Source organism: Ammospiza caudacuta, chromosome 1, assembly GCF_027887145.1.
Source record: "Ammospiza caudacuta isolate bAmmCau1 chromosome 1, bAmmCau1.pri, whole genome shotgun sequence".
NCBI classification, from domain to species: Eukaryota; Metazoa; Chordata; class Aves; order Passeriformes; family Passerellidae; genus Ammospiza; species Ammospiza caudacuta.
The window spans coordinates 96,653,629-96,681,004 of NC_080593.1; the positions used below are offsets into that span (position 1 = coordinate 96,653,629).

General features: G+C 41.8%; 1 protein-coding gene across 1 annotated transcript in view; it reads right to left on the reverse strand.

Moving 5' to 3' along the window:
- ZNF407 (zinc finger protein 407) overlaps positions 1 to 15,812 on the reverse strand; it is a 335,549-nt gene extending 319,737 nt beyond the window's left edge. Inside the window, exon 1 of the mRNA XM_058805216.1 lies at positions 15,750 to 15,812. The gene's annotated coding sequence lies outside the window, so the exon portion shown is untranslated. The remainder of the gene's footprint in view (positions 1 to 15,749) is intronic.
- Positions 15,813 to 27,376: the final 11,564 nt, after the last annotated feature.

The following is a 27,376-nucleotide window of genomic DNA, read 5'->3' on the forward strand; positions in this document are numbered from 1 at the left end:
TGTTGCTCAGCTCAAACACCCACAGGATCTGAGGGCCCCCAAGATGGGTGACCCACGTGGTGACTTACCACAGCAAGCACAGCCAAGACTCAATGCCAGATGTGTCTCCCACCTAACAGCGGGGTTTTAGCAGCTCTCAGTTGACGCAGCAGCCCAGACCAGAGTCAGCCCCTCTCACTGCAGGTCCAAGGGGCTGCTTCCTACAGTAAAGGGTCCTGGTACAGCCTGGTTATCTCTCAGCGGGTAAAAAGAATATTTAGTCACCTGTTTAAGTCATCAACAGTCATTTTTCTAGTATTCACCCTGGGAAAAACTTTTACAAGTTAACTCTTTTCCTACCTGTTATCATCGATGGAAAAGAGACAACAGTGTCAAATTAAACCTTACTGTTAACAGAGCAAAAATGTTGGTTTATGTCTTCTACAGTGAGATCTAACATTAAGTGTGCTGTTCCACCATGAATTTTCTAGAAGACTTGAGCATCACATCCTATTTTTCCCCAAGAGCTATCATACAGACTTTCACTTTCTAGTCAATTCCATGAGTCCTTGATAATCAAATGCAACTTCTGTTTTGTCAGCTAAGCAGCCTTTCTCATCTTAAAGCACCAAATTCTTTTTACATGAAACAGGAAAGGAATTCACTTCTAACAGTGACCCTGCAATTCCATTTTACAATTCAAAATACAATTTCATTTTACAATGTAAAGTTTTGGAGCAAATGCACCACTTTCCCAGGATTTAATATCTGATATTATTTCCACATACTAAACAATACAGAAAATTTCCCTGGTTGAACCACTGTAACAGCACAAATCATAGCAATGTAAATATGTAAAGGATCTTATTACAACCATTACACTTTTCTCATCAATCTCATTCTGTACTACTGTGTTAAGGACATCTAAGTATTATTGGGTTCATGTACAATGGAAAAAATAAATTATTACCCCTTTTAATGAATCTCTCACAAAATTTTCCCTCTCCCTAAATCATAGAATTGTTTAGGTTGGGAAAGACCATGTTCCTTAAGTCGAACTGTTAACCCAGCACTGCCAAGTTCACCACTAAAACATGTGAAGTCCCACATCCACATGTCTTTTAAATACTTCCAAGGAGGCTAAGCTCCACCCCTTTCATGGGTTTCAGGGCTTGAGAACCCTTTCAGTAAAGGCATTTTTTGTAAATCCAATCTAAACCTCCCCCAGTGCAACTTGAGGCCATTTCCACTTGTCCTGTCACTTGTTACTTGGGAGAAGAGACCAACCCCCACCTGGCCACAGCTTCCTCTCAGGTACTTATAGAGAGTATTAAGGTCTCCCCTGAGTCTCCTTTTCTCAGGCTACACAACCCCAGCTCCTCACAAGACTTGTGCTCCAGACCCCCCACCAGCTCCACTGCCGTTCTCTGGACACACCCCAGCACCTCAATGTCTTTGTTGATGTGAGTGGACCAAACCTGAACACAGGAGTCAAGGTGCAGCCTCAGCAGCGCTGAGTACAGGGGGACAATCCCTGTTCTGCTCCTGCTGGCCACACTATTCCCAACACAGGCCAGGGAGCCATTGGTCTCCTTGGCCACCTGGGCACACTCTGGCTCTTGCTCAGCCACTGTCACTCAGCACTCCCAGTCATTTCCACCAGCAGCTTTCCAGCCACTCTGCCCCCAGCCTGTAGTGCTGCCTGGGGTTTTTCATGACCCAGGAGCAGGACCCAACACTTGGCCTTGTTGGACCTCACAAAATGGCCCCAACCCATTGATCCAGCCTGTCCAGATCCCTCTGCAGAGCCTTCCTGCCTTCCAGCAGATCAACACTCCTGGCCAGCTCAGTGTTGTCTGCAAAATGACTGAAAGTGCACTCGATCCTCTTGTCCAGATCATTGATAAAGATATTAAACAGAACCAGCCCCAGTACTGAGCCCTGGAGAACACCACTGGTGACCAGCCATCAGCTGGATGTAACTCCATTCACCACCGCTCTTTGGGCCCTGCCATCAAGACAGCTTTTTACCTAGGCATCTTCATGCCACTATCTGTGTTTTAAACTCGTTATTCAGTATTAGATAAAATGAAATAAGCCCAATTCTTTTTAATTAAAGTTAGTTTATTTTTTGAAAGCTCAACAATTAACAATGCTTAGTTGCATTAATAACTCACTCTCTGAATGCTTCAATAGAAAAATTAAATTAGATTAGATTATTTTTAATAAATTGTAGAATTTAAAAGTGCCCAGTTATAAATTAAAGGACTACAGAATAAAGGTAGCAAATGCACACATTCAATACTATTAAAAGGCAGACACATGAGATCTCATGTATCTTGTGCCATTTGTAAAAAGATTGTTTTATTATCAGTGTAACTAATCACAATGAAGACATCTCTTACAATCAAAGACATTATAATGAATTTTCTTTACAGCTACAGAGAAATGGGATTTGCTGTTCCATATCAAACTAGAACAGGCTGAATAAATTCTTCTTCATATTTATTATTAAATGTAACTTTTATCTATAAAATCAGCCATGAAATATTAAAAACTGAAACAACAGAATTTATATCCTTTACTTAATTTAGTTTAAACGGTCTATTCACTAAAGAGAGGGGAAAAAAGGTTACATATGTATTATATAATGTGCCCTCCTCTCTCCCTCATAAGTGTTTCCATTATGAACCACCTAGTTTTTGGAATTTATACCTCAGCTGTAAAAATCCACTTCATATGTAAAAGTTGGTATACTTTTCCTTTTACAAATTAAAAAAAAATCTTTTTTAGAAGGAAGGCAAGAAAGAATGTGAGAGAAGGGGCAAAGCAATTAGACTAAGAATTTTAACTCTTGGCCAGTTAAATCAGTTGGTAGGAGCCATCTGTTAATTCAGCCCCATCTTCCCACCTCATCCCCTGAAGAACCACTGGGAGATGGTCAGCTGGCTGCACCAGAGCCCCTGGGCAGATGGGAGCCAAGTACTGGCCTCCAGCTGCTCCTGACCTCCCAGGCATGGCTGTCTTATCCTACTGCTGCCTCCTGAAGTCAGCTGTACAGCTGGGAATTGGACTAATGGAAAATAAGTGAGAATAGCAAACAGCATTAAAATCACCTTTGTCAGAGGAGAGACAAGACAAAGCACATTAGCACATCTTAAAAATGACAAATAAACAAAACAGCCAGTAAAAACAGGGTTCTCACGATTAAAATATGTAAGACTTCAGAATTCAAGAACTGGAGAGTGGACAACATATAGTGCAATGAAAACTGAATAGAAAAATAAAGGCAGATAAAAACCATCAGAAATTCACACAAAGATTAAAAGGGTCTTATTTAAGACAGCATGGAAAACAATTCATACATAAGATGGCAGATTCCAAAATGAAGCATGAAATAAGGCAACAAGAGACAAACAACCTACGACCTAAAGATGCAAGCTACAACCTACACTATTTCCTGCTAGCAATATCTTACTTTCAGCTTTTTCCGGGAGCACAACAGCAAAATTTACCTTCATTTTCAGAGTCCCCATTTTACAGTCTGAAAGGAATAGAAAAAAAGCAGCAAAGGAGTAAAACCCTGCATTGGTTCTCATAGTGCAAGTGGTGAGTTGGATGAGCTGGCAGGAGCAACAACCAAGCTACACCAGGTAGATGCCTGCAGACACTGTCTCAGGAGCACCAGGGAAGCTGGCAAAGACCTGAAGTCCAGAGATGCTCCCATGTGCCCCAGGAGATGCTGCACTCTTGCTTAGAGGAGACCACCAAGGCCACGTGTTCAAACATAGCCTTTATTTAGTCTTCAGATAAGTTTATTCACCAGAAAAGTCTCTCTCTTGGCAATTCTTTAACTAAAGCCCATGAGGACTATGTATATGTATTGCAACCAATTCCCACAACAATACAAATAAGCAATGTTTATAAATCATTGGTTCTCTACAGCGATTCAGGCTTGAAGGTAGTCAGTTTCAAAAAACTTTCATAAGGAAGACCTTTTAGTGGACTAGATTAATCTGGCACACACAGACAGCAGAGGATATTTCCAAAATATGCATTAAAAAAACCAAACACAGCAGAAAGATATTACCTGCACACCCTCCTGCCACACACTCAAAAAAGGTAAATGAGCAAAATGAACTACAAAGTATGAATTTTAGGGATCTATTAGACATTGATATCATTCATTATTTTGATATAGCTTGATTTGCAATAGAGACAAACAACGAGGAACAAGAGAAAGAATGAGAAGATTGGCGCTCTAAGGCAAACATATCCTTAAAACTTGAGACTCAAAGAGCAAAGGCTGCAAATACAATATCAGTTACCAGTGAATGGAATTTATGTCAGATCACCAACAGGAAAAAATAAAAAGGGAAAGGAATGGCTGAACCAAGCAGCAAGCATCCTCTAAAGGATCGGATGGTCTCATGGCACAAAATCTGCACTTAATTCCCAAAATTCAACATTCCAAAATCATTAATGTCTGTATCAGCCTGGTATGTTAGCTTCTCAACCAGCATGAGACAGCCCTAAGCTAGAGAAAAACAGCAAACACAAGTCCTAAGCCCAGAAAACAAGAGCTGCTAAATATGGCAACCGAGAGAAAAGCCACTGACTCTGCAGAGCTGCTACCACATCATTCACTGCTCACAAACCTGAGAAGCCTCATTCTTGTACCTGGGGCACGCCTGCAGTGTGAGCACCCCAGCAAAGCCTCCTACTTCTAACCTACTGCAGCTGCTCCAAAACTTGGTGTCCACCAGTCCCAAAAACAGAGCCTGTTCAGGCCTGCATGTCTCATGCAGGGATTAGGAATCTTTCATGAAGTCACTAAAATCCATATTCACTCTAGGAATAGTTTTATACTTCATGTCAAAAAATGTACTGACTATGAGATTATTTCATTTGAATTCACTGTACTTATTAGAATTTATTATCAAAATGTATTCATTACAAAAATATCTATTGAACAAACACAGGAAAACATTTATTAATTGTTCTACCTGGCTGCTCTTATTCAGTGGAAGGTCATAAAAAAAATCATTGGGAGTGCTTTCAAGAACTAGTCAAACAAACATTTCTAGAAGCAAAACCCCAACAAAATGGTTTTTAAATTTAAAGCATATTTTACACAGTACTAAAATTTGGAGGAATACTGTCCTCAAAATGTGACTTTAAATTACCCCTATTTGGAATGACTGGCATGACTGTATTAGCCACACACTTTAACAATGCTTGATCCAGTCAGCTCACTAAATCATTAAAAATATACATGACTGAGCTTCAGTTTGACCTGCAGTGACTCCTATATGTACTCTAAAAATTAACACAAGCACTGAATGCTACTAATCTTCAGCTTGTAATAACTGATCAAAGAATACTGCCCTGTAATTCACTACAAACTAAAATCATAACACTGAACTGTGCATTTTCAAACAAGTGGTTTATAGCTCTAGATTTAAAATGCAAAGTTTCCATTATATTTAATAATTAAAATGCATGCTGTGTTATGGTTACATTTGGTGACTGGATTAGTAATACCCCAACTGAGTTAAACAATGCCTTTTTCCTATTAGACTTCATATTACCATATTGTCTATTTGTTTAAGAAAAGGAAGAAAAAAAGCACAGCAAGGAAGAAGGAATAAAAAAGAAATATGAATATCAAACATACTGAAAGACAGTGAGAACCAAGACAGCAAGAAGACCTGGTATCAGCAAAATATAGGCTAGCTGAAAGCAGAAAAGCTGAAATATCTGTGCATTTAAAGTATGAAAACTTTTAATAAAAAGAATATTCTCCCTTTGTCAATAAGGGTTCTCATTCAAAGTAAAGGGAATAAAGCTCAGTTTGTTTTCCTAGATGCAGTTGCTACAAATTGAGGGAATACAGACATCACTGTCAAAGTGCAGACTCTTTCAGGCTGTCAACTTCTTAATCAGGGTCTGACTTCACTGGAAAGTGTGAAATTATGTAATTATTTATGCTTTCCAATTCTGACGGTTTAAACAAATGCAGCACTATGAACATCATCTTTTATAATGCAAAATTCCTACTGCGATTTTGTTTTAGGGAATATACCTTTTCATTTTTTCCTGTGCTTTCTAGGTGGTTTATTCAAACAAAATTTAAATATTATGTGAAGTATTTCTTTTCTCTCAAAACAGATCCCATAGAGCTTAGAAACATAACTTACAAGGATGAAAAATAACAGAAAAATAAAGTAAAAATGAAATCATGGCCACAGTGGCATCAACTGAACCACTGTCACTTATATTGCCACCCAAAACTCTCTATTGGCAAGACTAAAGACCTTTGAGTACTTACAACAAATGTATAAATAAAATATTATTTGAGCCCATAAATATATTTTAATTACCTTGGTACCAGCAGCACATACAAAGACAAGCTTGTGTGCCTGAAAGCTCTCCTACTTCTCCCTTTATCGTAGCTGACCTAATGTACTGCCTCTGCCTGTAAGTCACCTCCTCAGAAACCCATCCCCTTTAAAGGGTAAATACCCTTGGCATACAAAGTACAAAGGCAGGCATTCTCTGAAATAAAAGTTTATTTAACACTCTTTCCCAAAATTACACTTCACTGAAATCATGATGATGTGAATGAAGAAGAAGAGAAAGCATTCCTGCAAGTCCATCTCCACCAGCACGTTATTTTCCTGGAAATGGAACCTGAATAGCCTGACCAGAGGTAGCAAAATGCAGGGTCAGGTTTTCGCTTGTCCTCTCCAAACAACACCTTCCGTGCCCAATGACCTTGTGCCCAGAAGAATGTTTTGGGGCTTGACAGAAGGAGCTCCTGTGTCAAGATGCCTGCTGCAGAGCAGCTGAGGTCAATGCCAAACCTTTGTCAACTTTCTCTTCAGTCTCTTCCTCCCCCTCCCTCCTCAGGTTGCCATCCCTGTTGCAAACTCCTTGGGTGACACAAAGGAAAGGAGACAGGGAACAACCCTCTGCAGATATCAGAGGCACTCACAAAGAAGTCAAAGCAATTCTTGTCAAGAATTTCTGAGCTACTTAGATTTAGAATGGCACTCACATTCACAAGTCTGCATTTTTAACACTCAAAGCCTAATGAGAAACAGCTAAAGAAAAAAAAGGTAGTTTTTTTCTTATATCTGCCAAGTTCCAGTACCAACAAGTAACAACACTGTATTGCAAAACCTCTACTCAAGAACCAATCTGTTTTTTGAGGTAGGATTTGGACAAAAAAAATTAGAAATCCGATTTTATTTCTTTGGTTTTGTATGCAAAAATTATAAAATGGGGAGGTTGTGTCAGGTTCTGATTTTGATCATTTTGACACAAATTGAAAAAATTCTGTTAAACTAAATGGAAAAATTCTGACTTATAGTCAGGTAAATAACATCAAATTCTAGTCCCAGGTTTTCTTTCCTTCCTGATTAAATTACATTAATGTACACTCAAAGCAACTACTGCTATCCCTGTTGGTTTTTTCAGAAGAATAATTTATCTGCTAAAAAATACTACCTGGACATAAGCATGAAGTCACAAGGGTTCTTCACATGTCTGCCATCTATCTGAAGCCTTGCAGCAAAGAGGCTTTTAGCAGTATCACAGTACATGGACACCAAGATGCCATCCTAAATGTAGGGCAGAAATCAACCTGCTTCTGTGAGGACCTATATGCCATAATTTCTCCCTAAAATACTGTTTATTAACCTGATACATATATGAGACAGCAAAAACCACAACACTCTGTATTCTTACATTATGGAATGTACCAGAAAAAGGCTCAACAACTGAATATTGCATCTCCACATTCTTGCTAAAAGGTTTGACATAGTATTCATTGCCATATTATTCCTAATTAACAGTTTAAGCTTGTTAACAAGAACAGTTTATTTGAGGTAAACAGGAATTATCTTTCCATTGTATAGGTAGGACTTGTAAATAGGACAGCTCATAAATTCTAAGATGAGAGCAACTAGGAAACTATTCATTAAGGCTTGGGTTATAAATTCAAAACATGAAGCATAACATGCTTAAAGAAGATGGTTTTATTTTTAAAAGCATTCATTAGGCTCTCATCTTCAAGCTTCAGACTTGTAAATAATTTAAAATGAAAATGCGAACAACAGGCAGGGAAAACAAAACAAATGCAATTCAAATCAGTCCATTGTTGTACCAATAAAACTCAGAACAACAGAAACTAAGTTGGCAGATTCTGAAGACAACATCCAGAAAACATCTTTATGTACTGTATCTTTGAACTTACATGTTGTGCTACCACTGGCTCCAATAAAAAAAAAAAAAATTAGCTCTGTCTTGTAACAGCCAGGCTTTGCCCAGTAAAGAACACACATGCTGAACTAGTAATTTTTGATATTCATTGCACTTTATTCTGGAGATGCCAAAGCAAACAAACAAGCTGCAGTTTATCAATGCTTTTAGATTTTATATTTATCCATTCTGACTTTTCAGAAATGTATATCCTATTAGCAATTTATATGACAAAACCCAAGAATAATCTTCCCTTTAAAGATTAAGGTAAAAGGTAAACCTCAGTTTGCCTCACATGGGAAGCATGGAAAGAAACAGCCTTTACTTCACAGGCATTGAAAATTAAAAGAAGAAGACAAAAGCAACATATCAAACAAATAAACAAAACACAAGGATCACTGCTGACCTGACAGTGTATTCAGTGTCCCAAATTCAATGTCAATACATCCCTGCAGAAAGCATGTTACACACCAAGGAACCAGGAAAATGCAACATTTTGCCTTCACTGAAGATATGGAGTTTGCTATCCTTTTCTCAAGGACTTGGAACAATCCAACTTAAATATTCAATGTCACTTAAATATTCAGTGGAATACAAGCATGCAACTGGAATTTCTTTCTCCATGTTAAAAGACCACGTGTCATTGCAAAATGCAGAACTGCCATATTCCTTTGCCATATTCCTATGCCGTGGCTATTGTGCAGAAAGATGTGCATAGATGCAGGCTATCCCAGGAACTCCTCAGAAGCATGGAAACCAGGAAACCTGACATTTGTCAGTCACACAGAGTCCTGCAGGGCTGCAGAACACTGAGCAGGAAAGCCTGGCACACCCAGTGAGCTCTGGGCACACAGCAGGATGAGACTCAGCTACAGCACACGCAGCCAGCACAGGGCTTTCCAGAGGCACCAACCCTACAGGCACTACAAGAGCAGCAAGTCTGATCCCTCCACATGTGAACCAAGATGGAAAGGTCATGCCTGTCCCTGCTTCTCCCTCCAGCACAGAAGAGGGGGGTGCCAACATGCTAGACACCATCAGGGCAGATAAAGTAAGTCTCCTCCTGATTAGGAGTGCCAAAGCCAACTCTGCATGGACTGTCTCATGTTCACAGCAAACGTCTACAGCAAACGTTTAAATAAATCCAATCCAACCCATTGAATGGAAACAGGTGAAGGTCACAGCCTCTTCCAGAGTGAGCCCAAGCTTGAAAACCTGACTAAAGAGAGAGCTCACATATATAAAGCCATACCAAAGCTCTTGAGGCCATCCAAATGGCAACACAACAGTCTGATTAAATCAAAACTCCTGTCAGGACCTCCACTAACTCCTCTTGAATGTTCTCAAACTTCTTGCTGGAGTGTTTCCTACAGAAAAGCTTATATAACCAGGTAACTGTATGGATTCCATTAAAAAAAAAAATCACATGAAATGATGATTTCCATGTGAAATGATTACTTAGTGTTACCATTCCAGTAAGTTTTGTTACCCCTTGTAATTCCAGTGGATTTTAATATTTATATGTATTTTTTATGTCATGTTACCTGTATTTTTGAGAAGAACTTTCGAAATTGTAAAGATGGGGCTAAGAACAGCAAGAAACTTTATAACTACAGTGAGAGAAAGAAATAACAGCTAGAAAAACATCTATATATGCACTTGTAGCAAAATATAACCTATAGAGATGTACACATTCAGATCTATACACTGATCCTGTACACCTCCCCCTGGGCCACTGCATACATCACACACACGTACCAACTTGTATGTCTGGACTCAGAAAGGCAGAGGCAATTAAAATTTATGCCTGCACCACTAAGGATCAAAAAGCCTAAAACGCTCATAGTCTCACAGCCCCCTTAAACAAAACCCATACAGACAGTAGTTCAGTAGTAGGCCACACTACAGAGAAGAAAGGTCAGCCTCGTGTAGAACAAGCAAACAAAACAAAACAAAACAAAAAATATTTAGCAATCAACAGCTCTGCTAACAGAGGACTGGAAAGCAGTTACAATCATGCAAACAAGCATTCTACTTTTGGAACATCATTAGTGCCTGTTTCTAAAAGGCATTTAGGTAATTTCCTTCTTTGTAAGGATGTGTGTGAACTGGGTAGTAGGTACTGCAATTTTCTTTTCCTTACTGAGGAAAAAGATAGCTAGGCTTCTTTCTGCTATTAAGCTATAGACTGCTGACATAAGTTTGGGATACAACTTTTTTTTTGTCTTCTCATGTTGAAGAACTGAGATTAAGTAAAATATGAAAACTTTCACATACATTTAACATAAACACCTACAATAGGCTACAGACTGTCCTGTAAGTACTGACTCTTCTCTGGCAGATGGCAGAAACAGGACTAATGGCATTCACAACTGCAGAGCAGGAAAGCATGTATGATTCCTGTTTTAAACATACAACTCCTTTCTGCAAAGCAAAAAGTTATCTTTAGAACTTCTGCAGGCGAGAAATTGGAAATTACAGGAACATTTTTTAACATTTTTTGCTTCTTCACTAGTTTTATACACACATGCTAACAAACAATCTCCATTTATATGTTTACATAGCCCATAATGACCAAAAAATTTAAAAGTTACAGTTTAGATGTATAGGCATATTTAAATTTTCATACACGTTTGTGTAACCATGTAAGAATGTCCACTGCAAAAGCAAACAGACCAAAGATACAATCACTCTGATGTTACCGGAGAGATTTTGCATGAACTTTGACACCACGGGTCAGGCAAGATTTAAGCATCTTGCAGTGCCAGGTCCCATGCAACCCTACTCCTAACACATTCTCTCCAAGACAACCATGTTGACAACCCTATGCTTGTTACTACTAAACATACTTGCCTGAGAGAAGTTGGCCTCTTCTCCCAGGCCACCAGTGCCAGGACACGAGAGCACAAGTCTTAAGCTGCACCAGGGGGAGTTTAGGCTGCACATGAGGAAGAGTTTTGTGATTAGCTCTTGGAATGGACTGCTCAGGGAGGTGATGGAGACACTGTCCCTGGAGGTGTTTAAGGAAAGACAGAACTCAGCACTTAGTGCCATGGTCTAACTGACGTGGTGCTGGGTCAGAGACTGGACTTGATCCCAAACGTCTTTTGAGAAAGAACTCTAGTTGATTCTGTGATCACTGGTGAGGCACAGTGCTCATTTCCTTCATGCCTTTGTGTCCACCAAGAACTGCTGTCATTGCTTCTGCTCCTTCCACTCCTGGTGCACAGCAGGAGCAGTGCCTCCATGCCTGGGCTGCTGCTGGCCAAGGCTGCAGTGATGTGGCTGCACCTTGGGCAGCAGTGGCAGCGCTGGGTGGCTGTGCTACCCCAAGGTGGCAAGGCCAACACAAAGCAAGATCTTCCTGGGGTAGAAAAATAACCACAAATGCTGAGCTGGGCAGCTGCTGACAATCTGTCAAAGTGAAAGCACCACTTCCACTTGACTCCTCATGTTGGGGAAGATGAAACAGGAAAGCCTTATAAATATGATTGCCTGGCAAAAGATTTTGAGAATATAGAAATTATAAACAAGACTGAAATGAAAGCAAGCTTTGAGATACCTTAGTTACTGAACAACTGGAAGACAATGGTGTGGCCGACTGAAGGTAATCCCCTTTTGATGAAACAATACCCTCTTATTGCAGACAGGTCCAAGGGTCAGAGCAGGCCCTACTAGCTTGGCAGAAGGGGTCCAAAAAGTAGTTTTTAGGGTTTAAAATGTAACACAGTATGGTAATGTAATGATTCTTATAGGCTGTATGTAAATGCTATAGGATTTGTATATTGTACTAGATTCGTTAGTGAGAATTCAAATATTCAACACAGAAGATTTATTGTATTGTAACAGGAACCTCACTCTCTTACGCCTTTGCTCTCTTACCCTTTTGACTCTCTTACCTTTTTTACGCCCTTATGCTCTTACCCTCTTGCTCTCTTACCCTCCTCATCCTCTCTACCCCTCTCTTCTCTCAGGCCGCTCCGAGCAGCTCCCTGTACCCAGGCCCTTTGCAATAAACCACAAGTTCCACAACCCGGCTGCAGAGATCTCTCGTCTCCGTCCGTCCCAACCATCCTACCCCCCAACCCTCCTACAGCTCACACAACAGAGCACAGGAGAGACCACTCCACTGCATGTCTGGATCTGAGAACAGCTGAAGGAAACACAGCCACAGATCACATCATCTTGTCTTTCTTCCCAAGCTTTCAAAAGAGTAAGTTATGCTCCAGATTTCAATCTAAAAGGTCAACTTTTTAGTACCTTTAACATGCACCATAATACCAAGGCATTAATTTCAATGAATGACTAGACCAAGTGTATCTGAAACCAGTGTTTTTATTTGACTAGTGGGATCATCCATCCAATGAAACCTTTCTGTTTTGCTGAGGAAGAGAATATTTAAATTCTAAATCACATTAGGAAATTCTAACATAGGAGCCACCAAACAATTCCAGTTCAACCACATTTCATGTGCCAGTGTGTCTGTAAGTTCCATCTCATGCACAAAACCTCAACACTGTACACATTCAAAAAATTGGAAAAAGAAATAGGCAAAGCAAAGCCATCTCATTCTAATGTTGTGCACATTAACAAGAAAATGCTGTTCTTCACTACAAAAGGTTGGGTTTAGTGAAATACTGTGACTGACATCTTCACACACATTTTTTCTCCAAGTAATGTGTTTCTACAGAGACAACACAGGTTAAGTTTTAAAAGCATTTCTAACAAAGAAAACTCTCATGCAAATAAATTAGAAATCTCTGATGCTGTTACTATACAGTAGTTCCTACAGAAAAATGATAGTAAAGGATTTAACTCAAGTCATTTAAATTATATTTCCCAAAATGCTAATAAAACTGACATGTTTGAACATACTGAAAAAGTCACAGTCCATCATCATCCTGTCACATCAGTGCATTTAACTTTTTCTAAAATGTATGGATTATACAATTACTGCCAGGCTCCATATTTTATATATAAAAGCTACAATCTGATTATATGTCCATGCTGAGATAATTTATGAAATAAGGACGGAATGACTGCAATGTTACTTCCATGATGAATGTAACTTGCTGTGAATAGTGTAGAAGATTGCAAGAGAGACCCAACTGAAGCCTGTAATTGTCTTCATCTTTCATGAAGAGGTGTGACCTGGGAAAAATATAGATCCCAACATCCAAAGCTCCAGCCTCATACAAACATCTTGATCACTCATGCTCTGATACAGGAATGGAAAATTTATAGTCTTCACATGCCACGCCTTTGGGGTATTAAGGTGAGAATCACAGGGAATTGCATCCAGTGTTTAAATTGTATGTTAGTCTGCTGTGGTTTCTCACCACCAGAAAATCCACCACTGCCACTCTTACCCCTGCCCTTTGGGATTCCCATTATTTACCACTCCCTAGGTGTTACCACCATCCTTAGTATCATACAGATGAGCACGAGCACGTGACAAAGCCAAAGTCTTGTGAGTCTGCATCTGAACAACTACACAAAGGAGCAAAGAGGACACAGGAAAACAGAAACAAAACCTTTAACTTTATAAACTCTAAGATCACTACTAGCTACAGCATTCAGATCACAAATGTTTTTTCCTTCCCCTAACTAACATTACATTTAATATTAACATTATGGTCCACAGGCCACAATAGTTAGTTGAAGGAGCAACAGGAAACCTTTCGCAGCTCAAAGTAAACAGGACAGGACACAGACTCATAGAAAAGCTTGGGTTGGAAGGGACTTCAAAGATCACCTAGTGCCAACACGTTCTGCAAGAGGAGCTGCTCAGTCTCATATCCAACCTGGCCTTGGAACAGTTCCAGGGATGGGGCACACACAGCCTCTTTGGGCAACCTCTGCCAGTGCCTTTCCACCCTCACACTAAACAATTTCCTCTATATAAAGGACATGCAGATAATAACCTATCCCTCAAAGCCCACCCAGCAGTTCTGGTTTAATGACCTTTCCTTCTGAAGACAGACACACACCCTCAGAATTGTATCAACATTTCTGTGTTGTTTATGGGAACTTGCTTTCCCTGCCACCATCTGACAGGTTCCCTAGGGGTGTACTCTGACTCCTTAGATCAAAGCCACGTTGAAAATCAGAAGACTGTGAGAGCACAGGAGGTGCTCATGATTCAAGAGCCCGACCTCCAGAGGAGGGCAGTATTCCTGTGAGGAATAGCTGAGGGAGCTGGGATTGTTCAGCGGGGAGGAGGCTCAAGGGAGATCTTATCATTCTCTACAACCGCCTTATAGTAGGGTGAGGCCAGGTGTGGGTCAGCATCTTCTCCCAGGCAACAGCTTGAGAGGACAAAAACCTTAAGCTGCACCAGGGGAAGTTTAGGCTGGGCATCAAAGTGTGATTAGACTTTGGAATGGACGGCTCAGGGAGGTGATGGAGTCACTGTCCCTGAAGGTGTTCAATGAAAGACTGGATGTGGCACACGAAATGGCGTTCACTGAATCAGAGGTCCTTTCCATCCTACTTCTGTAATTCAGTGACTGCTCTGCCTGGTGACTGAAGCAGAATAAAGGGAAAGTAGCAACAACCCTTCCTTTATCCCATACAAGAGCCACGTACAGAGCTCCTACAGTCACCTGTGTCCGTCCCTCACCGTCAACCGCTGCACTTCTCAAAGCTCATTCTACAGCAACCTTCGGGAAAGGAGGGGGAAGTAAGAAACGGGAGGTTCGGGCGGCTGAAACCATACCGGGCATCGCGAAACCCCGCACGCCGCCACTCCCGAGCGCCCTCCCCGGACCGACCCCGCCCCGCCGCGCCTGCGCAGCCGCCACCGCGCCATCACTCCCGGCTCGGCGGGTCGGGGGCGCCGCCCGGGGCCGTCCCTGCGGGGCGGCGGCTCCACGGGCCCGGCACCCACCGCCGTCGCCGTACCCCGCCGTGCCCCGCCGTCCCCTCAGGCCGTAGCCGCGCCCGGCCGGGCCCCACGCGTGCGCACCGGCCTGAGGGGAGCTGGGCGGAGGGGGGGGGGGGGGGGACACAGGAACAGGGGAGGAGCCCGGAGCACGCGCCAGCCGGAACCGCGCACCGCGGTGGCCGCTCGCGCGGGTCCCGCCCTGCCCGTTTCTCTCTCTGTGCCTCCCGCCGTCCCCACTGCCCTCGCCCGTGCTCTCTCCCTCTCCTGTCACCGCCACCGCCCGCCTGCGGCACAGCGGAAGGGACGACCCCCAGGGCCGGCTGCGGCAGCCAGTGAGCGCCAGAGGCGCTCTTCCCGCCCTCAGCGCCCCGGCCAATCGGCAAGCAGCTTGGGAGGAAGCAGGCACGGGATTGGCTCGGATGGTGCGCCACAACCCGCTCGCCTGCCCACCCGAAAAAAAAAAAAAAAAAACGACGGCAGCGCAGAGGCCCAAAAAGCCCGAGGGGAGACGGCGACGCGGCGACCCCGTGAGCCCCCCTCGCGAGGGCCGAGGCAGCGGCTCGCCCCGCGCCGCTGGGCGGCGGGACGGGCCGGCCGCGCCGCGGCGGGCAGCGCTTACCGCGCGGGGGGAGCCGAGCGCCTCCGCTTGTGCTGAGCCGTGTCACCAGTGGCGCGCCGTAGATCCGCCGCGCTGCGTCACGCCCGGCGCGCGGGGGGGCGGGGGCGAGGCGCGCTCACGTGACGCGGCGGCGCCGGCGGGGCGGGGGAGCCGGTGCGGCGGCGCCGCTCGTGCCGCCGCGGGCGCGAGGGGCTGCGCGCTCAACGGCCATGGCCGCGCGCGCACGCTCCGGCGCCATCTTGCCCTGCCGTGACAGCGCCTCGGGCTCCCGACTGCTGCTGCCGCCCCCCATATCCCGAGAAGGGACAGTCCCTAAAGGAATACGGAGCCCCGAGGGTTTTCCCGGAGTGGGCGTGCCGGGACGAGAGCAGACGGCGCTGGCAGGAGCCAGCGGGTGCGGGTTTGGGGCTTCCCGCAGCTGCCCGTTCCTTGGTGCGTGGCGCAGCCCGGCCTGCCGGTGCCCCCTGGCCCTGGGGGAGCCCCCGCGCTGGGTTGCGCCAGGGTAACCTTGGGCCGCACAGGGCTGTGCATAAAGCTGTGCTTCACATTCTCACCCCGCATCGGATCTGGCCCTTGGGAAACCTGTTCTGCAGGAGGAGGAGGAGGAAACAAGTCCTTGACGCACAGCCCGCAGCCGTTCACTAGGGTTATCAGTCGAAAGGCGTCGACGGTCCAAGCTATATTAAAATCCCTTCCAGGGAGTGCAGTCCAAGGGAGAAACAGTTGAAAAAGGCAAGAGGGAGGCAGTTTGTAAAGTATTTCGCATTTTATAAATTCGTGAAGAAACCGTGATGATGAAACCCTAAGTGTTCTTTCCCTCTTTTTAAGCCAAGTTACATGATAAAGTATAATATCAAAGCAAAGAAGCAACTTGTAAAGAATCCTCAGGTGCCTGTGGTGAAATGCAAGTGCTTTTCACAGTGTCTTTTGATTTTTAAAATGCAGGTTTCCCATTTATCTCCTGATGACACAACATTTTTTAGTAGGCCATATCTTAGTTAAACAGCTTTTAGCATTCTTCAAGGGCATGGCACAGAGGCCCAAGGAGAGAGCACCTCTTCGGGAATACGTTTGCAGTTCATTGAGTTTCCAGTGACACAGTGTGCACCAGCTTACCGACTAGAAGTGACAATTCACAGTGCTATTCAGCCAGTTAGCCACTGGCTAATCTGCCAAATTTATGGCACAGCAATGCCAATTCTCTTGTGGGTTGTAAAGACTGTAAGAATGGGTTAAAAACAGGAGTTGCTGTGGCATGGGGCCTTCATTGACGCAAGATACTTTACCAGTGTCTTGGGAAAGATCTGAAATGAATGAACAAAATTTAAAACAGCAAAGTACCACCTTGGACATTGGTGAGAGAGGGCTATCTCCTTGTCCTGTACCTAAGGGTTATAGAACAGGATTTAATTGTTCTGTGTGTAATAGGAAATCCCCACAGAATATGGCTAAATTTGTAGTAAAGATATCTGTGGGATTTTGAGTACATATTTAGATTTAATCGTTTGCAGCCACTGGTCGTTGTAAGACTAATAAAATTATGAACAATCTGATTGTTCTGGATATTTTTCAGCATGGGGAAAAGAGGTAAAATAACCTTTTGATGTTCTTGAAGCTCAGTTTCTCTGCAGTTTACAAATTCCTTTCATATGGCTTTAAAGATTCGTAGATTTGGCTATCAAGTAACAGCAAGTGAACCTGCCCGGTCCCTCAGTTATTTCATCATTTGTTTACTGAGAGGAAATACACTGGAGAAGAAGACACGACCCTGCGAGCTGGAGTCTTAACAAGTTGAAACATTTCTAACAAAATGAAGAGAGGCAGCATATTTTAGGAATGGCCTGAAGAGGGAGCCATTGGTATGGGACAAGTAGCAACTAAGGCAGAGTCGCTGTTAATCTAAGAAATCATACCTGTACCAAAACCAATTAGTTTTATTTTGCAGTTATAAGCTGTACTTATTAAATGTTTACATCCGTACATTCAATGTTCTGGCTTAGGTGTATACAGAATTCTAAAGTTGTGCTGAAAAGTTGTTCTGTGTTCTGAAGTAGTTCCACTAATAAAGATATATTAGAATGCAAGCTGAATAAGTCAATGAGTAATTAACAAGAATTTAATTTGTTAATTGATTAGTTTATCAATGGATTGTAAATATAGACTATTTTATTTTCTAACAGAATATGACAGTGGGAATGATTCTGCAGCTGCTGTATTTCTACCACACCAAAATACTGATTTTGCTAGAATTGTCACTCATTCCAAGAGTAGTTCCAGCACTTTACTTAGCCGTGTAACTTAAAACTCTCCCTGCCTTTCCTACTCAATATTCTGTGTTTGCTCCTGTACAGAACACACAGAGCTTTGTAACTACTATTACCAGAAGTCAGGCATTCAGCAGGATAAAGGCAGTCACCATAATACTACTTACCAACTCTGAATCAGGGGATTTCCCACCAGATTTGTTCAGAAGAAATAACCCCATTACTCAGTGATGATTTCATAGGTAGAATGTCGCTGGCAGGCCCTCCAAAGGACATGGTGGTGTCTGTAGGATATCAAGTTATCAGCATCAACCCATAAGGGTTCCTTAACCACCACTGGTTTTTCACTGAGTAGCAAATTTTTTCAGAAAAGTTGCATATACCTTAGTCTGCAGTTCCAATCCCTAAGAAAACATGAAACAGAATAATTAGGATGTAAACACAAGAACCCTTTTAGTCTCAATACCTATACCTATATATACACCTATATATACACCGTCCCTTTTTTAATGCAAGTTATTTTGTCCATTTTTCAAGATGTGTGGTTGAGGAAGCTGTTGCCTTCTAGATCAAGGCAGGCGACCTGGTTCTGAGGTACAGCTCGACGGCCCACTCTCCTGGGCCGTTCGGGCCAATGACACACGCAGACACCAATGTGGTGGACGGTCAAAAGGCATTTATTACTTCTTCTCATGGGGTCTTATAGTCTTAGGGGTCTCTATGTCAAAAAGGGGTTTGTCCTTCTTATCTATGGTTAGTAGGGAATGGAAAAGTGCTGGGTAAGGAGCGGAAAGTTACTGGCTTCAGTGAGGCAACATTCCTATTGTTAGTGGGGCCACATTCCTATGTTAGTTTCTTATCTATGAGTAACAGAGGGTCTTATCTACGGGGAACAGAGGGTCCTGCCTTTCCGTCACATCGCGTCATCTTCCGCAGCGCCTTTCCCTGACTACCACAGGAAGCGAACTGCAATATTCCAGTTTGACCTGCTGCTGCATGCTGTTCAAACTGATGGAATTTGGTTTGGTGGGCATCCTTGGAGGCATTTAAAGGATGTGTAAATGTGGCACTTAAGGACTTAGGGTTTAGTGGTGGACTTGGCAGTGCTGGGGTGATTGTTAACGTCTTTGAAATGGGTTTTAATGTCTCTGCTAACCTGGGGCAGCGGGTTTGTTGCAGAGCCCAGGCAGTACTGCTCCTGAAACAGACAAGGGTCTGCACAAGCCTGAGTTCCTGAGCTTTAAGGGGGGAATATGTGATAGGCCGTTCGGGCAGGCTGTACCTTCCTAGTGCCTCAGCCAGTGGGGAAAGGAATTTGGGCAACATCCGGCCGGGAAATTGGAATAAAAGGAGGCTGCGCCCTCCAAAACCTCGAGAGAAAAAAACGCACAGGTTTGTGTCTCAGTGGAGTCAGTCTCCCTTTATTCGAATAAAGACAGGACGCCTCTGTCTCCTTTTTGGACTTAAAGCTCTGGCATTTGTGGATTTTCCTGACAGAGTCGATAAAGGTCTTTTTTAACAGTGGACAGTTTCAATGAACAATTTTGGGAATCGGCCGTGGTCCTGTGATCCTGCTCTCTGGCTGGTGCAGCACCACTGTGATCCATGGCCCAGCTGTTCCGGCACTGCCTCGGCCGGACGGCAGCCTGGGCAGAACGTGGGTTCTGTGTTCTGGTCAGCTCGGCAGGGTCACAGCGGGACCAGGGCACTGCCGGCGCCAACCTGAGCATGGATGGGCTGGCTGGGGCCGGGTGGCTGCAGCTCTGACGTGGTTTTGAGGAGGGAACCGTGACGGCAGTTCCGTGCCTGTCGCAGACATTTCTTCACAGAAATCCTTTCTTTTGGATTTCTGCGTCTTCTGGAGGGTAGAAGCCTCAGAAGAAAAGGTAAACAATTATTATCAGCTGCTGTGGAATGTAACAGGGGTTTCTTGATTGGCTCATTTTCTATGTTTATAATTAAGGGCCAATCACCAGTGCAAGCCAGGGGACTGAGTCCTTGGGCACAACTTTGTTATAGATTCTTTCTATCGATTCCTAGCTTAGCCTAGCAGCTCTGCAAACCTCTCTCTTTATTCTATTTAGTATAGTTATAATGTATTATATATGATATATCAATAAATCCAGCCTTCTGATCAAGAAACAGGATTCACCGTCTCTCTCTCACCACCAGCGACCCACTCAGGCGCTGTAATACGTGCCCACCGCCCCTGGTGTGCAACGGGATGGAGAGCGAGCCTGCACAGCCCCGCTCCGCAGCCGGGCAGCCACGACAGCTCTGGGAACCCGAGGAGTGGCCACGTCAGGGCACGGCTGCACCTTTGTGCCACCAAGGTCACCCATGCCTGCTCTGTCATTAAAGGCGGCACCTTCTGACTCACTTCGTGTTACCCGCTGGGTTCGCTGCCCAGGCGTGCCAAGTACTTGTTTGAAGTACAAGTAGTTAACCATTTTTACATTAACAAAATGCTCACCCACCGCTAGGTACCTTTTGTTAATGTTTTTTTGGTTGTGATATAAAGAACCTTATGCAGGCAGGTAAAAATGTAACAAAAATTATATGGTTTCCCAACTTTTCCTGCTACTGTAAGTACAATGTAAATGAGAAAAATAAGAAGGAAAGCACCCGAGCTTTAATGGAACACCTACAAAGGATTTATTTGAATTTCTTATAATTGCATAAAATCTAGGGGAAAAAATTATTTTTGAGCAGCTTGAAGTGATTGAAAGGTTTTTTTGCAATTAAAATACTTTTATAGGAGTTTAAGTTTACAGATAGAAGTTGCAAGAATTTGAAGAAAACCAAGATAGTGCTTGAAGCTCCCCCACTTAAGAAAAGAAAGAAAGAGTGACTGCAAATCCTTTCATTTGGCCCCCAAATGATGCATCATCCAGGCCTAGTCTTGCCAGGAGTATTAAAGACTTTCTATTCAGCCTGCAGCATGGAAGAATGGGAGGGGCATGGGTGTCTCCCTGCATGTGCGCAGAGAGGTATCTTCACAGAGGCACTTGAAGAGTCACATGTGATCTTTCATCAGATCCCATGAATAATTATTCATCCTGAATAATTCATCCTGAATAATCTGAGTTATGTTTCTCTAAAGTCAGGTTACAGTCCAGCTGAGGGGTGGTAAGAGAGCTGTGTAACATCTATGAGATGCAGAAGTCTAAAACAGTAGTGATATAGCTGTCTGCTCAGTGTCACAGTAGCCAACATCTAAAAAATAAATAGTAATAAATGGTCATAGATAGCAATTGTATATAACCACCAACTGCAAGCAATTGTAAGCACCAACAACTAAACTGTTTTGCATACACAATACAAATCATGCAGGCAGGAGACCTCACTTATGTCTCCATGCATGCAGCTTTCTAGGTACAAACATCAATATCAATATACAAATAAATCAGAGGTGGGGTTTTTTTCCATGCTGACAAATAACTGCCATTACTTGAAGCACACAGGCAGAAATTTTACACATGGACATTATCTTTAAGTGTTCAGGCTGTTCCCTCCAGAAAATCCCACGTTAAGATACATCAGCACCTCTAGAACACTGCAGGCGAAATATCCTTTTTCCCGGGCCCATACACTTCGGTGTGCATTTTATAAAGGTGATTTTCATGGTTTTGGGTCACTGTCATGGTTTTGTTTGTTTGCTTGTTATTTTGTTTAAAATTGACTTTTCATTCCACTGTTTTTCAATTAAAAGTGGACTATATATAAATTTTGGTTTCCAGTAGCCCTCAAAAAAGGCAGCTGTAGAAAGAATCTTACTGGCTCTTCCACTGTGATTAAATGAAACTTTGTCTTTCGAAGTTGTCACTGGAATGTTGGGGTTGCTGCCAAATTGAGGATGTTAACCCTGTGTATGGAATTTGATGGCTTGTCAGGAAGGCATGCACAGGAGACAAATAAAGCAGTACTAGCTCTTGGATTTCTAATTGTAAAAAAAAGAGTGATGCAAACCTACATGAAATTCATATGAGGGTTCTGCCACCACTTGTTTCTTCACACCAGAAGAGTATATGTCAGGAGTGTGTCATGTTGAATATTTTCAGTTTTCTATTACAGAGATTTTACAGTTTCAATTCTAAGCTCCCCTTCAGTTCCTCAAATAAAAAAAATTAAGTGTGATATTTTAATTATTCTTACAGATATAAAAACAAGAAAGAGGAAAATTGTAATTGCATTGGAAAGATGGGGAACATGCAATTGGCCAACATGTCATGTTATTTCACAGTGAGAGATCATCAAAATGATTTTGAGACAGGTAGCAAAATCAACATTATCCACACATATATCCACAACATCTGATTTCATTTAACTGCAGATATGTTTAAGTCTGTCTGGAGGCCAACTCTGCCAAACCTCCAAGGATTTAGTTTTCTTGTACTGTGGGTTTTTAATAAAAATTCGTCTAATTTTAATAATAATTTATTGCTGTGGAATGAGAGTCATTTATTACCATGTATTGTCTCTTATGTTTGAAAATGTCCAGCTTGACAGAATTTACAGCTCTGCAACTGTAAAATTAATCTCTTGCAAACTCACAAAGCAGGTTTCTCAAATAGACATTTATCTCAAATACAAACATCAAGTAGATTATGCATCAATACATTAAAATTTAATATAGTAGCAGATCAGAAAATAATATGCAAAAAAAGTTTGCCACATGAAATAGAGATTTAATCCTTATTTTTCATCTTCACTAAGTCAACATATTATCCACCTGACACATGCATCCTAGTCCTGTTAGAACTACATCCACTGAAATAAGAATGGGTTTATACTGTTAGTTCTAAAGGAAGAATTTTCTGGTTACACACTGAAATTCTCAAACGTTCATCAGGTAAGGAATGTGACCTTTTCTCATTGCTGTTGGGATGCACCTTATGCAGGGTGGACTTTGTAGCTTAAGCAAAGTTTTGTTTGGCTTTTTTCCCCTCCCAAGAGTAAAGTTTCTTAGCAAAAATATTCCAAGTTTCACACCTGTGGAAGTGTGTTTGCACTTTCCCTTATCTCTTTCACAAGTACACAGCTGTTGCTCCTGCCTTGAGGAGTGAATGTGGCATGTTTCACTCAAAGAACCTGAGTGAAATTGCATAACAAAATACAAGCACATTTTCAGATAGTATTTACAGTTTTTAAAACTCTTTGAGAGCTGATAAAGTAACTAGGAACTGTCTCCATTGTCCTCCATCCAAACAACTCATTTCGTGTGACACCTAGCAGAAAACTGGGAGCTGCTGATCCTCCCATTACAACAGACAGTGACTCACCTCCTTAGAAAGCAGTGGAAATGTTGAAATGACTTCTAAGTGACTTCAGAAACAAGACTCACACTGGTTCAAGTTCATGGCTGAAAAAAAATAAGAAAAGAGGTTTCAAGATTGCATACCACCATGCTTGTGTTGTTAGCAGATGATTTTGAATTTCCTGGTCTACTTTTATGTAATCTAATGTAGCAGCATTGCAGGAAAACCCTTGCTACATATTTGTTGAAATTATCTGCAACATGGAGGTGTTCTTCATACACTGTTCTGAAGAATGCAAGTGAGAAAATTACTGAAATATTTGGCAGTAGAGCAAACCAGACAAATATGCACTCTGCTAATAAGGAACTGTTCATACTTTTCTATTCATATATTTGTTTAAAATATTTATTGACACACCTCCTAAAGGGCACAATGTATCTCCAGCTCCAAATACAGATATACGTGGAGTTGGACTCAATGATCCTTATGGGTACCTTCCAATTCTAGATATTCTATAATACAAGGTGAGAACTTGAAAATCAGTTAAGCTTCACCTTGGAGCAATAAGTGTTTAACTTTACATGTTACTTGCAGCTGGAATGTTCCAGCAGGAACAAGGGAACTCATGGGTCTCTTTGGCACCAGCCACTGTGGCATGGGCTTCTGTGTCACACATAAAAGCACAGTTGCACAATCTTCCCTGTCTAAACATGGACTATGAACATCCTTAACTAGCAAGGCATTTTAGAACACTTTGTGAAACAAGCCAAATGCTGTATTTTGAAAGGAATAACTAGCAGGAGTCAAAGTTAAACTTCTTGGGAGTAGTGTTACTGAAAAGTAAAACCATAATTACGTGAGTAAGCCTAATTTCCACTTTCACAGGCTAAGCAGTGATGACCTGATTAGTTCTCAGTATTAGGAGGCTGCTCATCTCTCAATGCCTTCAGCTCCTATTGTCAGCATCTTATTCTACATTATTTTAGCTCACACACTGTTCAGTCTTCTTTTTTGAAACATTACTTAAGGATTAAAAACTATGTTTATCTAATATAAAAAGCAACTTTCACACTTAAACCCACTGATTTGAAATGGAAATTAAAATGTTCTAATTTATTCTTTCACATTAATAATCAGTAGAAAAATATGTTCCCACTCTTGAGTGTTCAGTTCCCTACAACACAAATGTACAGCCCACAAAAAAAAGGAAAACTTGTGCCAAGTCTTCCTCTACCAGGGAAATGGGCAGAACCTGACCAGCTATGTACAGGCACCTAGTCCTGTCAGGTGTGCTCTTGGCTCTGTGAAACACTGGCACAGGCTGCCCAGGGAGGTGGTTGGGTGCACCATCCCTGGATCATTCGAGGTCAGCTTGGACGGTGCTCTGAGCAGCCTGATCTGCTTGATCCTGCTCATTGCAGTGGGCTTGGACTAGATGGTTTCCAAAGGTCTCTTCCAGCCCAAACAATTCTATGATTGTCTGATCCTTAAGGTCCTTTCCAACCAAAATCCTTTTATTATCCTATGATCCAGGTCTTGATATCTCTATCAAGCTTTCAGAGATACAGATGCTGCTTTTGGACATCCCCACAATGTTGTTTTCCCATTATTCAGTCATTAGTAAGAAAAAACCTGAATCAAAATGGACAAGATTTTTTTCTTTTTTAAATCAATGACTGGATTAGATCTTGGAAGTGTACATATATATACAGCTACATAGACGCATATGTAGACACACAAATTGTGTATATGATTTCTGTAGTTAGTTGGTCACAATTTGAGAATATCTAATGCGCTCTGATTTGGAATATGGCACATCTAGAATAAGGTTAATGAATAGAAGCAAACTTTAATTTTATTTCTAACACTAGTATTGTCAAGTTATCTTTAATTTTCTGTGGCAAGAAGTAGCTGTTAGTGCAACCAAAAGGAAACATTTCTAGAAATGTTATATAACACTACAGACCTTAGGAAAAAGCGTATCATTTCTTTTTTTTTCACAGATGAGATGCTGCCCAATATGAAAAAAAAAAAAAAATAAAAAAGGAAGACAGGGTGGATACTCATTCTTGATCTAAGAAGAAAAGAGTAGCTCTCAATACTCCTGTGGACAGGAGTTGCTTTCTCAATGCTTTCTTTCTTTCATGGACAGAAGAATCTGAAATTGAAGTTTTATGCTCTTTCTCTCCTCTGGGACTGAAGCAGGCATGGAGATGGTCTGCATAATTCAATGGCCCCACAGTTTCACTCACATACTTTTAACTTGATACTAAGTGGCTATTTCAGAGCAGAATCTTGTTTCAGTGCACTGCTCTGAGAGCATCTGTGCTTATAAAATGATGCGCTTTTTTTGGCTCCATTTTATTTGTCATTCCAAAGAGCAACAGTAAAAAATAAATAAGCCCATCTTCCATTCCAACTTCATAATCTTGTAGAACACATAGACAGCATGTATTATAGTGGTATTTCAGAGCAGTCATATTCCTAAAACACAGTCTCCATCCCTCTTTTGTGATGAAATCTGCTGCCTCCATCTCACCAACTTTTCAATTCTTCTGCCAAAAAAGGGTCCTATTTATGTGCAGAGCTTTCTTTCCATTATGTTTTAAGCTAATTTGGGGATGGTTCTATACAGGACTAAAACTTTGTCGTGATGATCCTTTTGGGTCCCTTCTAACTTGGCATATTCTGTGAGTCTGTGATTCTGTAACTTGTAAAAGCACTGCAAGCCCAGAGATTGCAATGTTTTATGTCAATTATATGTCTTGAAATATAATTCAAGACATATAATTAAAATATGTCAAATTTCAGCAAAATTCCCTCATGTACCTCTATGGTGTGATAGCTTTTAAGCATGGACCAATCTGCCCTGAGTCCTGTGCAGACACTGGAGTACTCACCCCTGCAACATTCATTACCATGCTGGTTCCTAAATGCTTTCAACAGGTGAAGGGAACTGACAGCCACAGGGAATTATTCTGCAGGTTGATGATACGCAAACCAGAGTCTTCTGGTCTTTGAGGCTTTTTGTTCCTTGTCCTGGAGTACACTGCAGTTGTGCAGTCAGCAGTGAAGTCAGACGCTGAGCTGAGTCCTCCTTTTCCCCTTGAACACCATCAGCAGCCAGAGCCAGAATCCTTACTCAGCTCTTGCAGCTGAACTGTCTCAGAGTCTCAGCTAGAGCTGAAAATGGGTGTTTATTGAGAATGTATGAGTATTCCCCTCTGTTGTCTCTGCATCCCCATCTTTGTTCTTGCAGATTTTTGCAGGGGGGTAACAGGAGAAAAAGGAAGCGTCCCAAGTACTGTATGTAATTCACTTAAGGTAATTTTTTTAATCAGTAGGGATAACACTACTGGTTCCATTGGTTTGGTTGTGTGTGAATTATGTTAGAGTAAAAAATCACATTTTAAAGTTTAAAAAAATCTAGATTGAATGATAAGCTTTGTGCTGGCTATTTTGCCTTAACATCAAACAGAGCTCTCAACTACTTTGTTTTTATTTCAAAATAGATCATTTGCTTTTGACTTAATTATTAATGTAAACTGATGCTTTAGAAGTTGCTAATTGGGTGGAAAAACACCGTTCTGATGACAGACTTTAGCCAGAACAGATGTTTACAAAAATTTCTTTCTATTGTATGGAAAGAAAGTAATATAAAGAAAACATTAAGTGATTCTTAAAACCACTCACAGCACAGTTGGAGGTGATTTGGATGAGATGGAAGGCAGAATCCAAACCGGGAAATATTTGTTTATTGTTATAGTTCTACTTACCTCAGTGATTATACCCATATATAGATAAAAATAGGCAAATCATCACATCAAACTCAACAAGAACACTTCATTGCATTTCCTATTTAAAACCTTCAGTAAAGGACAAAGAAAGAGATTAGTTTGACAGTAGATCTTTCTTCAAAGAATTAGGTAAGTATTATTTTGTATATAGTTAGGAGGAAACTGCAGTGTGTATTGTTTATATTCAGAAACTGGAATGTGAGCTAGGCAGCATGAAGAGTGATACTACAAAACAGAAATAAAGTCATTTTGATAAAATGGATGTATAAATTCCCTTTGTCTTGAAGTTTAAAACTAAAATATGTGTT